The sequence below is a fragment of the Rhamphochromis longiceps genome, linkage group LG11, assembly GCF_057381845.1.
Source record: "Rhamphochromis longiceps isolate RC_006_pf linkage group LG11, R_longiceps_female_GT1.1, whole genome shotgun sequence".
Classification (NCBI taxonomy): Eukaryota; Metazoa; Chordata; class Actinopteri; order Cichliformes; family Cichlidae; genus Rhamphochromis; species Rhamphochromis longiceps.
This window is the reverse complement of record NC_140567.1, coordinates 7,963,535-7,970,863: the sequence shown is the minus strand read 5'-3', so window position 1 is coordinate 7,970,863 and position 7,329 is coordinate 7,963,535. Positions and strand designations below refer to the sequence as shown.

At 40.7% G+C, this 7,329-nt stretch overlaps 1 protein-coding gene across 5 annotated transcripts in view; it reads right to left on the bottom strand.

Moving 5' to 3' along the window:
• Positions 1-3,160: 3,160 nt before the first annotated feature.
• Positions 3,161-7,329, bottom strand: part of ncalda (neurocalcin delta a) — a 67,726-nt gene continuing 63,557 nt past the window's right edge. For all 5 annotated transcript variants that reach the window (XM_085422115.1, XM_085422116.1, XM_085422112.1 and 2 more), the window contains one exon: positions 3,161-5,278. The gene's annotated coding sequence lies outside the window, so the exon portion shown is untranslated. The remainder of the gene's footprint in view (positions 5,279-7,329) is intronic.

The following is a 7,329-nucleotide window of genomic DNA, read 5'->3' as shown; positions in this document are numbered from 1 at the left end:
AGCATCCATTATGTTATTATTTTTTGATTGGTTATATTTTTACTGCATGCTAAATGTTTCCTGTTGGTGCCAGTGAAAAAATAACAGTTATTTATCCCAGATTGTAACTACATGCCACTGTCCTGGGATCTATAATTAGATTGAGGCACCGTTATAGAACAGGACTTCTGGTCTAAATTGCTCTTGTTAAATTGTTCTGCTTCCTCTGTGTGTGTGTGTGTGTGTGTGTGTGTGTGTGTGTGTGTGTGTGTGTGTGTGTTAATTGCTTTTCCTCTCACTAAAGAGACTGCAGTCATTAGTATTTATGACATTCGTTAGGGACTCGCAGGGCCCAGCCGCTCTATCCGTTTACTCCTTTGAGGCTGCAGCAGCCGATCAGAGCACAGCAGCGGAGCGATCCTGTTCCAGCTCGGTGCGTCTGCCTGTATCCTTCATATACTTCACATGCAGTGAAGTACAATTTTTACGATGTGCAAATAAAAAAATAGTTTTCTATAAAGTCACTTCTTTCTGCTTCTGCCAAAATCTACAGCGTGCGTTTTTACAGCTCAACAGTGGCTACAACTGTCACCTGAAGTGTGATGTTTTCAGGTTTCCCTGTCTCATTTATGTAAATATAACATTTAGGAACTCCACCGATAAAATAGACATCCGAGATATGTTAAAAACTGTTACCAAATCAGTTTTACACCCATCCCAAGTGTCACAATATGAAGGCAAAATCACACATGCTATGAGCAGCCCTCTGATTGGCTACATCATAGTTCGGATGGCAAAACTGCATGAATTTAGTATCTTAACAGAAATGAGCACTGGTGTTCTGCATTTTGAATCAGTTTTCTGATAATTCTCTGGGGAAAACTTTAAGAAGGCCATTGAGTAAACATTTGTAAGCGAACTTCTCACGTGGGATAGGTCAGAGCAAGTTGTACCGGTGTCCTTTAAACTGCGTTTTAATACCAGACTCATCTTCTAGCTGTTATTCATTTTATGTCAAAACAGCTTTCTAATAGGCATATTTTAACACTCTCACATGGCGCTGTGAAATGGAGAAATGACGCCTCTATGTAATGTTCTGTATTACAGTTTGGACAGATCGCACTGATGGATCAACTTTAGGTCCTGAACATGGTTTTCAAAGTCTTTGGAATTTGAACATGTAGAAGGGCCTGATCACAATTGATGTTGTTGCTCCGTTGCCTGTTCACACTGTAATGAAGATGACGTGTCCAATAGAGGTGAATTATCTCACCTTTATCTTATCTGCTTACCATCATGGTAATTTAAGGGTTTGTAATTTGTGAAATTTTCATAGGAAATCACTTCAGACAGTTGACTTCCATCCACGGCTTAGCCTTGAGATAAACACTCCCAAATTAGAAACTGAGGGGAAATGGAATAACTTAAGATGTTAATTGATTTAAATATTTGTAATTACAGGAGTGGAAATGTAAGTCAGTATCTAATATGTACACCTGTGTAGCCAATTTATTACAACACTGGTTTACCATAATCAATAGCGTTCACACTGCACTGCTTAAAAGCCTTTTGGAAAAAGAATTGGAAAACACCATACATATTCATACACATCCTATTCATGTCTTTTTCATTCAAACGCATATACTGGTTACCAGTGCACATCTACAGTACGTGTATTAATGTTACTGTACCATTAAAACAAACTAACAAAAACAAACCCCAAACGGATCCTGAGGCAGTCAGGTAGGATGGAGTCATTGATTCATTTATTTTTTTAATTGAATGATCTTTGTTGTGATCACTGTAACCTAACACAACACATTTTGGTCATTTCAAATTAACATACTTAATTATGCACAAAGGTCACATTGATTTTTACAGGTTAATTATACTTTTGTTTGGTAATAGTGCAATTATATGGTAAAAATTGGTGTCTGTATAAAAAAGGCTGAGCATGACCTTAAAATGAATGTAAGCAGTCACATTCTTTAACTTCCTAAGTCTAAGGTTTTTAAAATGTAGCACACAAAAAAATATTGTTAATGAGTTACACAAAAGTCGTACATTTCTATTGTCAAAATGTACACAGTGGTTTCAAACAGTGTACTTGGAAACTAACTGATCCAGGGATGTGTCTATATGTAAGGTTTCCTTTCACATGTTAAGGATTTGAAACTGCAGCTATTACGACGTGTCACTTACAGGCTAAAAGGAGCTCACTGGGCTGATTTAGAGTATGCACTTGTAACTTTGCAAAAGTCTTTTCTGTGTTTGTTAACATACAAACCTAAGCCATATTTCAGAGTTTATTAACCCTCCTTAAAGAAACTCTGTAAAGTAGTACCTGCCTTGAGGAGACCTCAGGTCAGCTGGAAGCAACATTATACAACAGGATCAACGAGCTTCTGCCAGTGTGACAGGTTAACTGTGACAGGAAGCTGAACGGAGTAGTTTTCAGTGGATGCTGGAAATGGTACAGACAGTCCTAGAAAGAGCAGTTTGGGTCAAAAATTGTATGTAATTGTAGTCATGCTAGTGATGTGACTGTGTATCAGAATATTGATGATCTCTCACTTCAGTTCAGACTGAAATCTTTAATCGGTGACTCCATTGGCATTTTTAGTCATATCATAAAATACTGGCTACAGGTGTACACCTCAGTGGTTTCTGAGGTTTTTGACTATGCTAGCATGATTAACAGTTTCCTAGTGGTCTTTGCATCACATTGCACAGCAATATTAGCACTTTAGGAATATAACCAGAATTCAACCAGCTAGCAGCCAGTTGAATTGAGTCCCCTCAAGTTGTGCTCATTGACTGATGGCAACATGTTTATGAATTAGACAGTAATTTTTTCCAAACCTCCAACAATGTCTCTGAGAGTGTTTGCAATCAGCCCAAGTCAGGCTTTGCAGAAAGATTGCATCTGGTGATGCCTTGCAATGAAAGGTAGTTGTGAATGTGCAACAATCTCGAGCTCTGAGGTGTAAAGATATCCCAAACATTTTGCTATTAGCTTATTGGGAATCACCTCATTAGTGATTATCTCGAATAATATCTTGTAATGTTATGTTGACTCAACTAAAGATGGTAACAGGCTGCCAGTAACAAAGTGCCTGAGATACAGTTATTTGCAGGTAGGAACACTGGTTTGAGTGGTGAGTCAAGGATGCCACTGAGGTGAAAAAGTAACAACCTAAATACTTTAATCATCTAATTCCACAATATTCCACAATTAAGCAAACACCACATGATTACTTGCACACAATATATTGTAAATTTAATTCTTGCCTTTGAATTTGACCCCAAAAGAAGAAAACAGAATCCTGTGTTCCAAATCTGTAGTCACTAAATACAATATACCATACAAAACCTACAAAATGCGACAATTACAAACATTTTGTTCAACGCTGAACAATTGTACAGTATAAATTTATACAATACTGTTTTTTTAATTTTATTTGGCACTTGACCACAAGATGCTTTCTTTACGTTTTAACAGAAACGATCCACATGACAGCGTTTTTCTTAAAAAAAAAAATCATAAAAAAATAATAAATGTGACACATTATGACAGTATCATTGCAGTAGTTGTGATTCTGTTTGTTGCTCTGCATCTTTTTTCTCTTTACATAAAAAAACCAAACAGCAGTTATTATACTGAACATTCAAAGCTTTTTCTAATTGTAACATGTTGCAGTTACTGAAACGGCTCGGCTGGGGCCTGGAGGAGGGCGGGGTTACATTCAGGGGTGGAGAAGTTTGGTTTTTCTCTTTTCAGGTTTTCTTTGAAAGCAGAGTGAAGAATAGAGAGACAAAGGAGAGGAGCACGGATTGAAATTATGATATTTATCCTGCGTGTGAGACTGTGGGGCCGCTGCTCACGGTGTGTCACGTGGCGCCGTGTTGGAGACACGATTGGATGGTGATTTAATGATGGAGCTCTCAGCTCTGATAGCTTAGTGCTTGTTTACAGTTGCCTCACTGATGTTGTGCAGGGAAGTCAACCTAAAGAGCTTCTTCTGTAAACCTACAGACGCGTCAGCTTTGTCGATCCACACTCGGTCAATAACACTGACGACACAGAAGCGAGCACAGGGCTGAATAGCGCTACCGTCTTGTTTGATATCCATAAACACACACTAAGAACACACACATGCGTGTAAGTCACATGCATATGTGCTATGTTAGTCTACCCCCCCGTACCCGACAACTGGTTCAACATGCTGCCTTTAAAAACATCAAAAGTGAAGAAAAAGCGGTTTTGTTCTTCACGCAATTAAAAGAAAAAAAGGTTTGCATGCTCGATATCTCGCCACAGCTTAAATAAACAAAGATTTAAAAAAAAAAATTATTATTAATATTTCACGACGTTTGTTCATTGAGCACTGAGCGCTCTGGACTACATGGGTTTGCTATACAAATGTAGAGATGCACTTTAAAATATCTACACGGTACTCAAATACTTGTTAAGACTACTTTTCTATTTCTGCCTTAAGCTAGCGCGCGGTGACGGCCTCGGCGTTGCCGCTGCGAAACACAGACAACGGAGCAGAGGGACGCTTTCTATCCTTCAGCGAGACCTCACAAAATGAAAACTACTGATCAGGGTGCTTATGCATAGTAGCGTAATATCACATGTTCTTGTTGGCCCAGCACAAAATATGAAACAAAGTCTATCAAGTCTGCAAAAAAAGAAAAAAAAAATACACAAACACACGTACACACTCTCACAGTAGAAAAGAGGAAAGCGGTACTCGTTCCGAGTGAAGGACAAACTTCACAGGTCTTCTCTGCAGATAAAAATGATCTTGCCTACAGTACTAAACACCATCATCTCTCTCGTGGTCTTGTGCACACTCTGTCTATTATACATGTTAGAGTGATGGAGGCTCTGTGCGGCCCTGGCCGGAGCCTGGGGGGGTTACAGAGAGTCAAGCAAAGACACTGATACAGAGACTCCAGTTTATACTGCGTATGTACAACCTACTGTAAACCTTCTTTAAACTTGGAAATGCCTATAGGAGAACTGAGGAATGCAATTACAATCAGTGGGGTTTAATAACCTGATGGGACATCAGTCTTAGTTGGAGTTCGGAGGGTTTCGGATAAACGGCTTGACAGAGGGGTGTGGGAGGGCTGGGAAATTGGAGAGTGTAGCTCCTGTGGCCATCTCCTGTGTGAAAGTCCTCAGTGCACATTGAAAGGCCTGTCTTCTTCATCCTCATCATCCTGTCAATCTTCATCATCAGACTCTCCACAGTGGAGAGTTGTGGGCATTTAGCACCCCAAAGAAGCACTGTGGAGACACAAATGAAGATCAACAGTCACACACAGGTGCTGACATGTTCAAAATATGGAAGCGTTTTTGATCAACACTTCCGGGCTTCTTCCCACTTCTTCAATCATGTGTTGCAGGCTGGTGTTGTTACAGGTAATATAAAAGCAGTTGAGATGCAATCCCACGTTATCTCATATCTAAATTAAATCTCTAATCTTTTTCCCATTTTTCCCGGTTTGCTGACTGGAAACAAAATCCTACATACTTGAATATGCTATCACATTTTAGAGCAGATTACGCCAGGCTAGGTTGGTAAGATTGCAGTCAATATTCTGTTAACCCTGCGAGGTGTAAGTGATCAGATGTGCTAGCCCTAATCCCACCCTGCAGCTGCGGAGAGCAGCACCAGCCACTGGTGGCAAACAGTGCTTTGCAATATTAAACTAAAATAAATACCTGAAACCCCAAACAATTTTGAGATTATCTACAATAAAACGCTGAATGTGTTTCAGAACATTTTTGCTTTTGTATGTATTACTTTACATAGTTGAAGCGTATCATTATCACATGAGAAAATGTCTAAAAAGCCCCTGTTACAAACGTGTCCACAGCAGAGACAACATCAGCATGTCTATTATTGTTTGCATGAAACTCCTTATAACTGCGCTGTTACAGTTTGATGTTTGCACTTTCAACACAAGCTGAAACAGAGACTCAGCGAGGCTGCGTCTTGCTGCTAGCTCATCTTAAATTGGTCATGTGACTTGGACGTGCCGTTTGATTCCAGAGGGTTACATCGACTGAGAGCCTCTCGATCTGTTTATGACAGTGAATTAAAACAGAGCATTTAATTCTGTTTTAATTGAATTAAATATAATTACTACCAGATACATCTGCTAATTCATTTTCAGAACAGGCCGTACTCGCTCACGGTACATTTCGTGCTTCCTCGCGTTAACTTTCTCTCACTGGTCGTTTGTCGGTTCAGTTTTGTTTTGTACTGTGCTGAACTTGGACTGCTATTAACTGGCAACAACACAAGAGGCCAGAAGTTCAAAACAACAACAATAACAACAGTAAGTGTGTTCTTCCACACGTGAACTCTTATTATGAAGGAGTAATGTGCGCCCTCACACATGCTTCACAACACGTTTCTAATGTTTTGCTGATAAGGCGAAGTGGAGGAGAGACATTTGATGAGAAAGAACTTAACAGAGGATTCTTCTTAAGGGGCTTGAATTTCGTATTATACTTTTTTCTTGCAAACACACCTACCTATTCTAGCATTTACTTGCAAATTCAAAAGCCTGACTACAAAAATATGGTAAATGGCCTGTATTTATATAGCGCTTTACTAGTCCCTAAGGACCCCAAAGCGCTTTACATATCCAGTCATCCACCCATTCACACACACATTCACACACTGGTGATGGTAAGCTACATTGTAGCCACAGCCACCCTGGGGCGCACTGACAGAGGCGAGGCTGCCGGACACTGGCGCCACCGGGCCCTCTGACCACCACCAGTAGGCAACGGGTGAAGAATATTTGCGTGCTCTGCATTTCTTGGGCGTCTTGTTATCCTTGGTGGCTGTGGGTGCCATAAATAGCTGCAGTCGTGTGCAATAGCTTGTTTTCTTAGTGTGAAGTGTTGTTTTTGCTTCTCGTTTGCAGTTTGAATATTTATCCCAGGTAGAACCCCCCCGTTGCTTTTTCCTTCGGTAGTTAGATTTCCGTTCATGGTTCCAGATTGAGACTAACGTGTTTCCTTCTCTCTGCTTCACGAGAGTCAAATTCCTTTTATCCTTTGATGTTGTTTTAATCATCCATCCATCCATCCATCCATTCATCTTCATCCGCTTTATCCGGGGCCGGGTCGCGGGGGCAGCAGCCTAAGCAAAGAGGCCCAGACCTCCCTCTCCCCAGCCACCTCCTCCAGCTTATCCGGGGGAACACCAAGGCGTTCCCAGGCCAGCCGAGAGATATAATCTCTCCAGCGTGTCCTGGGTCTGCCCCGGGGCCTCCTCCCGGTGGGACATGCCTGGAACACCTCACCCAGGAGGCGCCCAG